Raw genomic sequence first — 12226 nt, 5'->3', positions numbered from 1 at the left:
GGCACACATGATACACCTGGGACACCTGGGACACCTGATACACCTGGGACACATGATAAACCTGGGACACAGGATACACCTGGCACACATGATACACATGGGACACATGAAACACCTGGCACACATGATACACCTGGGACACATGATACACCCGGGACACATGGTACACCTGATACAACTGACACACGTGATACACCTGGGACACTTGGGACACATTATACACCTAGCACACATGATACACATGATACACCTGGCACACATGATACACCTGGGACACATGATACACCTAGCACACATGAGACACCTGGGACACATGATACACCTGGCACACATGATACACCTGGGACACATGATACACCTAGCACACATGAGACACCTGGGACACATGATACACCTGGCACACATTATACACCTGGGACACATGATACACCTGCGACACATGATACACCTGGAACACATAATACACCTGGCACACATGATACACCTGGGACACATGATACACCTGGCACACATGATACACCTGGCACACATGATACACCTGGGACACATGATACACATGATACACCTGGGACACCTGGCACACATGATACACCTGGGACACATGATACACATGATATACCTGGCACACATGATACACCTGGCACACATGATACACCTGGGACACCTGATACACCTGGGACACCTGGCACACATGATACACCTGGCACACATGATACACCTGGCACACATGATACACCTGGCACACATGATACACCTGGGACACATGATTCACCTGGGACACATGATACACCTGGGACATATGGTACACCTGAGATACATGGTACACCTGGGACACATGCTACACCTGGGACACATGATACACCTGGGACACATGCTACACCTGGCACACATGATACACCTGGGACACAAGATACACCTGATACACCTGGGCCACATGATACACCTGGGACACAAGATACACCTGGGACACATGCTACACCTGGGACACATGATACACCTGGGACACCTGGCACACATGACACACCTGGGACACATGCAGCACATGATACACCTGGCACACATGATACAGCTGGCACACATGATACACCTGGGACACCTGGGACACCTGATACACCTGGGACAGATGATACACCTGGGACACATGATACACCTGGGACACATGATACACCTGGGACACAAGATACACCTGGGACACAAGATACACCTGGGACACATGATACACCTGGCACACATGATACACCTGGCACACATGATACACCTGGGACACAAGATACACATGGGACACAAGATACACCTGATACACCTGGGCCACATGATACACCTGAGACACATGATACACCTGGGAAACATGATACACATGATACACCTTGGACACACGATACATCTGGGACACAAGATACACCTGGGACACAAGATACACCTGGGACACAAGATACACCTGGCACACATGATACACCTGGCACACATGATACAGCTGGGACATACGACACACCTGGGACACATGATACACCTGGCACACATGGTACACCTAGGACACATGGTACACCTGGGACACAAGATACACCTGATACACATGATACACCTGATACACATGATAAACCTGGGACACATGATACACCTGAGACACATGATACACCTGGGACACATTATACACCTGGGACACCTGGGACACATGATACACCTGGCACACATGATACACCTGGCACACATGATACACCTGGGACACATGATACACCTGGGACACATGGTACACCTGATACACCTGGGACACGTGATACACCAGGGACACCTGGGACACATGATACACCAGGCACACATGATACGCCTGGGACACATGATACACCTGGCACACATGATACGCCTGGGACATATGATACACCTGGGACACATGATAAACCTGGGACACATGATACACCTGGCAAACATGGTACACCTAGGACACATGGTACACCTGGGACACAAGATACACCTGATACACCTGATACACATGATACACCTGGGACACATGATACACCTGAGACACCTGGGACACATTATACACCTGGGACACCTGGGACACATGATACACCAGGCACACATGATACACCTGGCACACATGATACACCTGGGACACATGATACACCTGGGACACATGGTACACCTGATACACCTGGCACACGTGATACACCAGGGACACCTGGGACACATGATACACCTGGCACACATGATACGCCTGGGACACATGATAACACCTGGGACACATGATAAACCTGGGACACATGATACACCTGGCACACATGATACACATGGGACACATGAAACACATGATATACCTGGCACACATGATACACCTGGCACACATGATACACCTGGGACACCTGATACACCTGGGACACCTGGCACACATGATACACCTAGGACACATGATACACCTGGGACACATGATATACGTGGGACTCATGATACACATGATACACCTGGCACACATGATACACCTAGGACACATGATACACATGATATACCTGGCACACATGATACACCTGGCACACATGATACACCTGGGACACCTGATACACCTGGGACACCTAGCACACATGATACACCTGGCACACATGATACACCTGGCACACATGATACACCTGGGACACATGATTCACCTGGGACACATGCTACACCTGGCACACATGATACACCTGGGACACAAGATACACCTGATACACCTGGGCCACATGATACACCTGGGACACAAGATACACCTGGGACACATGCTACACCTGGGACACATGATACACCTGGGACACCTGGCACACATGACACACCTGGGACACATGCAGCACATGATACACCTGGCACACATGATACACCTGGCACACATGATACACCTGGGACACCTGGGACACCTGATACACCTGGGACACATGAGAAACCTGGGACACATGATACACCTGGCACACATTATACACATGGGACACATGAAACACCTGGCACACATGATACACCTGGGACACATGATACACCTGGGACACATGGTACACCTGATACACCTGGCACACGTGATACACCTGGGACACTTGGGACACATTATACACCTAGCACACATGATACACATGATACACCTGGCACACATGATACACCTGGGACACATGATACACCTAGCACACATGAGACACCTGGGACACATGATACACCTGGCACACATGATACACCTGGGACACATGATACACCTAGCACACATGAGACACCTGGGACACATGATACACCTGGCACACATTATACACCTGGGACACATGATACACCTGCGACACATGATACACCTGGAACACATAATACACCTGGCACACATGATACACCTGGGACACATGATACACCTGGCACACATGATACACCTGGCACACATGATACACCTGGGACACATGATACACATGATACACCTGGGACACCTGGCACACATGAAACACCTGGGACACATGATACACATGATATACCTGGCACACATGATACACCTGGCACACATGATACACCTGGGACACCTGATACACCTGGGACACCTGGCACACATGATACACCTGGCACACATGATACACCTGGCACACATGATACACCTGGCACACATGATACACCTGGGACACATGATTCACCTGGGACACATGATACACCTGGGACATATGGTACCCCTGAGATACATGGTACACCTGGGACACATGATACACCTGGGACACATGATACACCTGGGACACATGCTACATCTGGCACACATGATACACCTGGGACACAAGATACACCTGATACACCTGGGCCACATGATACACCTGGGACACAAGATACACCTGGGACACATGCTACACCTGGGACACATGATACACCTGGGACACCTGGCACACATGACACACCTGGGACACATGCAGCACATGATACACCTGGCACACATGATACAGCTGGCACACATGATACACCTGGGACACCTGGGACACCTGATACACCTGGGACAGATGATACACCTGGGACACATGATACACCTGGGACACATGATACACCTGGGACACAAGATACACCTGGGACACAAGATACACCTGGGACACATGATACACCTGGCACACATGATACACCTGGCACACATGATACACCTGGGACACAAGATACACCTGATACACCTGGGCCACATGATACACCTGGGACAGAAGATACACCTGGGACACATGATACACCTGGCACACATGATACACCTGGCACACATGATACACCTGGCACACATGATACACCTGGGACACCTGGGACACCTGATACACCTGGGACACCTGGCACACATGATACACCTGGGACACATGATACACCTGGGACACATGATACACCTGGGACACAAGATACACCTGGGACACAAGATACACCTGGGACATATGATAGACCTGGCACACATGATACACCTGGCACACATGATACACCTGGGACACAAGATACACCTGGGACACAAGATACACCTGGGACACAAGATACACCTGATACACCTGGGACACATGATACACCTGGGACACATGATACACCTGGGACACAAGATACACCTAGGACACAAGATACACCTGGGACACAAGATACACCTGATACACCTGGGACACATGATACACCTGGGACACATGATACACTTGGCACACACATCACATGATTCACAGTCTGGAATGGGTGAGAAACATGGGAGTGATCTGAGGTGAAACGGTACTAACTGAAGCAGCATTTTACACCGGAGTCTTTGAGCCACTGAAGTACGATTTGCAAATAGAGGGGTAAATAGATTTGTTGACCTCTTAGGTCCTTGTAGAAGCAGTAGTATTGAGTCTAAGCTGGGAACCGACTAAGCACGACCAGCAGGGCTACAGTATACTGACTGCGTTTAAAAAGGCTGCCTCTAAAGTAATGACGCTAATGAAAAGAAGCTGACAGGCTGGTAACACGGTGTGGGGTTGTGACGCGTCCACTGTAACGTTACCAACTCTGACAACATAAAGATATCTTGGTCTGAATTTCATGTAAGAGAGAGAAATAAAACAGGCTTGAAAGTGCTTCAGATGATACAGTGAAGTAAATACAGAGATAATCACTGGGATATAGATAGCTACTTTGATGTATTTCAGGGAGAGTATAAATGACCGGTGTGACTGCACAGTTAAGGCTTGCTATTTTACACCGCCCGGCCTACGGGAGAAAAAACACCTATAGCAAATTGCTACTACTATTTCCAATGGTTTAGACAGCAACAATACAAGGTAACACTAGAATGAATATTTGGTAAGTGCACTTTCAGGCATATTTCACCATGATAGACCAGATATGAAGTCTCAATAAGTGGCTACATGGGCTACATGTCACACCCCGCACATTGACTCTGTACCGTAACACCCTGTATATAGCCTCCACGTTGACTCTGTACCGGTACCCCCTGTATATAGCCTCCACATTGACTCTGTACCGGTACCCCCTGTATATAGCCTCCACATTGACTCTGTACCGGTACCCCCTGTATATAGCCTCCACATTGACTCTGTACCGGTACCCCCCTGTATATAGCCTCCACATTGACTCTGTACCGGTACCCCCTGTATATAGCCTCCACATTGACTTTGTACCGGTACCCCCTGTATATAGTCTCGCTATGTTATTTTACTGCTGCTCTTAAATTATTTGTTACTTTTATTTCTTATTTTTCGGGGTATTTTTCTTAAAACTGCATTGTTGGTTAACGGCTTGTAAGTAAGCATTTCACTGTAAGGTCTACACCTTTTGTATTCAGTGCATGTGACAAATACAATTTTATTTGGTTTGATTTGAATATTAGTCAACAGAAGGCTGTATGTTCCCTGGGAATATTTCACATATGCTGTCATAACTTTTCTTATAAATCTCATAAAGGTTGATGAATAATGCTAATAGTAGGAAAGCATAATGTGCCAGTAGCCAGTCATTATTACCAACTGTTAGCCATTAGCATTTAGCTTCCTCTGGTATATCTTGAATAATGCTAATAGTAGGAAAGCATAATGTGCCAGTAGCCAGTCATTATTACCAACTGTTAGCCATTAGCATTTAGCTTCCTCTGGTATATCATCCAAACTAATATGGACTTTTCATAGAGATATTGAGTGTAAATCAACAACAACAACAATAAGGGAAACATGAATGAAAATACATTATCAGTTCAAAAACACAACATAAATAATTGGGGGTTAAGTTCATAGAAAAATTGACAATTTTCACATAAAAAAATAAAATAAAGTACGAACACAAATAACAACAAAGGATACAACAACATCGACTACATCACAGCTGGACCAATCACAGAACACAGAATCAACAGCTGGACCAATCACAGGCACACAGGGTCAACAACTAGACCAATCAGAGGGGAGACACTTGGGTGATTGGGTAAAACCTTCCACTAGGCACAGATCAGACCACTGAAGCCAATCAGCCACAAGGTCGTAATGCACAACAGACTACAGACAGGCGAGGACACCACAAGTTCTCCATATATATATATATATATATATATATACATGGATAACACACATCCAGCCAACTGCCACGACGGGGGACCAGAACAGACCAGACCACCACTTCACTTCAAGACAGCTCACTGATCTTACATCTAGAGTTACAGCCAGATACAAACCCCAAGAGGGACGAGAGGGGGAGAGAGAGAGAGAGGCTGGTTGTCTACAGTACAGCTCTACAACAGCATTACATGGCTTTAGGTTGGATAGAAAGAGAGATTAGAGAAGAGAGAGAGAGAAGAGGTGAGAGAGAGAGAGAGAGAGAGAGAGTCGAGGTGAGAGAGAGAGAGAATTGGTGAGAGAGAGTCGAGGTGAGAGAGAGAAGAGGTGTGTGAGAGAGAGAAGAGGTGTGAGAGAAAGAAGATGTGTAAGAGAGAGAAGAAGAGGTGAGAGAGAGAAGAGGTGTGAGAGAGAGAGAGAGAGAGAGAGAGAGAGAGAGAGAGAAGGGGTGAGAGAGAGAGTCGAGGTGAGAGAGAGAGAAGAGGTGTGTGAGAGAGAGAAGAGGTGTGAGAGAGGTGAGAGAGAGAGAGAGAGAGAGAGAGGTAAGAGAGAGAAGAGGTGAGAGAGAAGGTGTGAGAGAGAGAGAAGGGGTAAGAGAGAGAGAGAAGAGGTGTGAGAGAGGAGAGAGAGAGAGAGAGAGAGAGAAGGGGTGAGAGAGAGAGAGAGAGAGAGAGAGAGAGAGAGAGAGAGAAGAGGTGTGAGAGAGAGGAGAGAGAGAGAAGAGGAGAGAGAGAGGAGGTGAGAGAGAAGAGGTGAGAGAGAGAGAGAGAAAAGAGGTGAGAGAGAGAGAAGAGGTGTGTGAGAGAGAAGAGGTGAGAGAGAGAGGTGAGAGAGAGAGAGAGAGAAGAGGTGAGAGAGAGAGGTACAACAGACCTCAGAACAGACTGACAGCGTCATGCTATAGTAAGGCAGAACAGCAGCATAAAGGGAAGGAAGAGGCGTTTGACTCACGACCTGGACAGCTAAACACATCTAACAACACAAAGCTAACGAACGAACGACTGGAAAATGGCAGAAGTCATAATTACCACGCTCATGAGTGATGACTGAGGAGGGGAAGACAGTACATTAAATCAAAGAGAAAAAAGGAAAGAAAGAAAGAAAGCAGAAGTCAAACATATTACAAATAGCTTTCAATATGGTTTTCATATCGGTTTATTTCTTTGTGTTTTTCTCAGCAAATAAATCAGTTTAGGGTCAAGTATAGCGCAGAGGAGAAGTTGTTCTAGAAAACTGTACATTGTAGAGAATTATGGAACGACGTTTAGGTCTTTGCGGGTCAAACAAGATACAAGTCCCAATAACAAAGGCTTGTTGACCAATCAGGACCTGAATATGACTGCACGTCACATAATAATTCAACACGTTCATACATGTTTTACGTTGTTATTACACATTGATTACAGTATCACTCGTGTTTCACATGTCATGTCGTGTTTCATATGTCATGTTGTGTTTCACATGTCATGTCGTGTTTCATATATCATGTCGTGTTTCACATGTCATGTCGTGTTTCATATGTCATGTCGTGTTTCTTCATATGTCATGTCGTGTTTCATATGTCATGTCGTGTTTCATATGTCATGTCGTGTTTCATATGCTATGATGCTATGTTTTTTCTCGCACACCTGCCGCAGGAGTGCAGACACACTTCCCCCAAAAACATAGTAAAACGACATAATCTGTTTCAGTAGCTATTTTGTTTAAAATATTTTTTTTTAACTAGGCAAGTCAGTTAAAACCTCTTGTCGTTCGCCTAGGATAGGGGGCGCTACACCGATTTTTGAAAAAAATTTGTGCCCATTTTAAACGGCCTCCTACTCAAACTCAGAAGCTAGGATATGCATATAATTAATACTTGTGGATAGAAAACACCCTAAAGTTTCTAAAACTGTTTGAATGGTGTCTGTGAGTATAACAGAACTCATATGGCAGTCAAAACCCCGAGACCGATCGTAACAGGATGTGGAATTCTGAATTGCGGACTCAACTTCACCACTTTGCCTGTAATTCACACAGTGAGCAATGGTTCATTGAGCACTTCCTATTGCTTTCACTAGATGTCCCCAGTCTTTACAAAGTGATTTGAGTCTCCTACTGTAAAAACTGAATGAATGAGATGCTGTTGAAATTGGTCACAGGAGGAGGGCCATCACCATTATGACGCCGGCGCCCTGGCTACCCTCCCCTTTCGAAACGTTTTGAAAGACAATGCAATCATCCCCCTTGAATCTAATTGGAGCTCTGGTTGAAAAAGGCCCTAAAGATTTATGTTATACAACGTTTGACATGTTTGAACGAACCTAAATGAAAAAAAAATGCATTTTTCCAAAAGAGCTGTCCCACGCACAACGGAAGTTTTGGAGCAGCCTTCAGACGCGCTAATAAGAACAAGCTATTGGAACATAAAGGACAAATTTTTTCGAACGAAAATACATTTGTTGTGGACCTGGGATTCCTGGAAGTGCTTTCTGATGAAGACAACCAAAGGTAAGGGATTATTGACAATAGTATACAAGACTAGATTTGATATGCGATTGTTCCAAGATGGCGCTGACTTGTATTACTAGCCTAATTTCTGAGTATTGCATCCCCTTTTATAGCAAAGTGTGATTACCCAGTAAAGTTATTTTTAAATCTAGCATTACAGGTGCTTTCAAGAGATATTCATCTATAAATCTTAGAATGACAATATTACATTTAAAAAAAAAATTTGAATAGTAATTTAGTAAATTGTAGCACTGTTTCACCGGATGCATTTGAGGGAAAATAGTTAGTCAAAGTTACGCGCCAAGGTAAAATGCTGTTTTTATATATAAATATGAACTTTATCGAACAAAAGAATGCATGTATTGTGTAACATGATGTCCTAGGAGTGTCATCTGATGAAGTTTGTAAAAGGTTAGTGCTGCATTTAGCAGTTTTTTGGTTATTTGTGATGCATGTGGTTGGTCGGAAAATGGCTATGTGGCTACTTTTACGATATACTCCTCTAACATAATCTAATGTTTTGCTTTTGCTGTAAAGCCTTTTTGAAATCGGACAACGTGGTTCGATTCAGGAGAGGTGTATCTATAAAACGATATGACATAGTCCTATATTTGAAAAAATATATATATTACATTTCGTTATGCTAATGGCGATAGGATTTTTTCGCTGGATGTCCGTCCCGCATACGGGACGAGCCCGTCAAGAGTTAAGAACAAATTCTTATTTATAATGACGGCCTACCAGGGAACAGTGGGTTAACTGCCTTGTTCAGGGGGCAGAACGACATATTTATACCTTGTCAGCTCGGGGATTCAATCTAGCAACCTTTCAGGTTACTGGCCCAACGCTCTAACCACTAGGCTACCTGCTGGTTACTGGCCCAACGCTCTAACCACTAGGCTACCTGCTGGTTACTGACCCAACGCTCTAACCACTAGGCTACCTGCCTCTAACCACTAGGCTACCTGCCTCTAACCACTAGGCCTCCCCCTCTAACCACTAGGCTACCTGCCTCTAACCACTAGGCTACCTGCCTCTAACCACTAGGCTACCTGCCTCTAACCATTAGGCTACCTGCCTCTAACCACTAGGCTACCGGCCTCCCCCCTCTAACCACTAGGCTACCGGCCTCCCCCCTCTAACCACTAGGCTACCTGCCTCTAACCACTAGGCTACCTGCCTCTAACCACTAGGCTACCTGCCTCTAACTACTAGGCTACCTGCCTCTAACCACTAGGCTACCGGCCTCCCCCTTCTAACCACTAGGCTACCTGCCTCTAACCACTAGGCTACGTGCCTCTAACCACTAGGCTACCTGCCTCTAACCACTAGGCTACCTGCCTCTAACCATTAGGCTACCTGCCTCTAACCATTAGGCTACCTGCCTCTAACCATTAGGCTATCTTCCTCTAACCACTAGGCTACCTGCCTCTAACCACTAGGCTACCTGCCTCTAACCACTAGGCTACCTGCCTCTAACCACTAGGCTACCTGCCTCTAACCACTAAGCTACCCTGCTTCTAACCACTAGGCTACCTGCTCTAACCACTAGGCTATCTGCCTCCCCTCTCTAACCACTAGGCTACCTGCCTCTAACCACTAGGCTACCTGCTCTAACCACTAGGCTACCCTGCCTCTAACCACTAGGCTACCTGCCTCTAACCACTAGGCTACCTGCCTCCCCCCTCTAACCACTAGGCTACCTGCCTCCCCCCTCTAACCACTAGACTACCTGTCTCTAACCACTAGACTACCTGCCTCTAACCACTAGGCTACCTGCTCTAACCACTAGGCTACCCTGCTTCTAACCACTATTCTACCTGCCTCTAACCACTAGGCTACGTGCCTCCCCCCTCTAACCACTAGGCTACCTGCCTCTAACCACTAGGCTACCCTGCCTCTAACCACTAGGCTACCCTGCCTCTAACCACTAGGCTACCTGCCTCTAACCACTAGGCTACCTGCCTCTAACCACTAGGCTACCTGTCTCTAACCACTAGGCTACCTGCCCCCCCCCCCTCTAACCACTAGGCTACCTGCCTCTAACCACTAGGCTACCTTCCTCTAACCACCTGCCGTCCCTATCTATCTAGCTAGGTGTCATCATCTAAAATAACCCTAATTTATAAGACAGTTCTTATGTGATTAATGGTGGTCGGACCCATCTATGTGAAGCTAGCCACAATAAGGATTAGCCACAACGGTGGACTTTGCGGTTCGCCTTCAAAATAAAAGTCTAAATGAAAGTGATGCAAATGAATACAAAATAGTGGAATCATGCCATAATAAGAATAGATCATACTAAACTAGTTTGGAAAGTTCTTATATAAACTCAACAAAAGACAATAATTAGTTAATTTGACAAAAATCTGTTGAAATCACACTGGGTGTATTAGAGTTTAGAATTGCATTGTGGGACATCCTTATTTTACTGTACAGCCTTACCTATGGATTATTTCACTGTACAGCCTTACCTATGGATTATTCCACTGTACAGTCTTACCTATGGATTATTTCACTGTACAGCCTTACCTATGGATTATTTCACTGTACAGCCTTACCTATGGATTATTTCACTGTACAGCCTTACCTATGGATTGTGGATCAATGACATGAGGTATCAGTCTACTCAGTGACACCCAGAGAACATTAGCATCGTAGCTCTTATTGTGAGACTCTGAAACAACTATGAATTGAGCCACATTCATTGTACCAGTCAACCTACTATGTATTGAACACTATTCCAGAGAGAAAAACAATACAACGTGGATGTTTTGGAGCCTGATATCTCTGAGGAGGACTTTGGGAAAAAGCACTTGGGTACTGAATAGACTGATACGCCATTTCATTGCTTCACAATACAACACTCCAGCTTCGTTTAAACAGTATCTAGTCTACATATGGCATGATTCCACCAATTGTAACCTTCTGCATCACTTTCAAATAGGGACTTTTATTTTGAAGTCGAAACGCAAATTCCACTATTGCGGCTAGCTTCAAAACCGGCCCGGTCAAGCCATTACTACCCACATGAAGCTAGCTGGCTGCTTATAAGGTTCGTTTTGGGCAACAGCGTTAAGTAGCTGGCTAGCTACTTATTTCAATAGGAGAACAACAAGTGGCTACCTAGCTAATACTTACTCACATGGATTCCTAAATCATTGCTGCAGTTTGTACTGGTCATTGTTTTCAGGCTGGTTGCATTGGTGCTAGCTAGG

Source organism: Salmo salar, chromosome ssa18, assembly GCF_905237065.1.
Source record: "Salmo salar chromosome ssa18, Ssal_v3.1, whole genome shotgun sequence".
Taxonomy (NCBI): domain Eukaryota; kingdom Metazoa; phylum Chordata; class Actinopteri; order Salmoniformes; family Salmonidae; genus Salmo; species Salmo salar.
Note: the sequence above shows the minus strand (reverse complement) of the source record.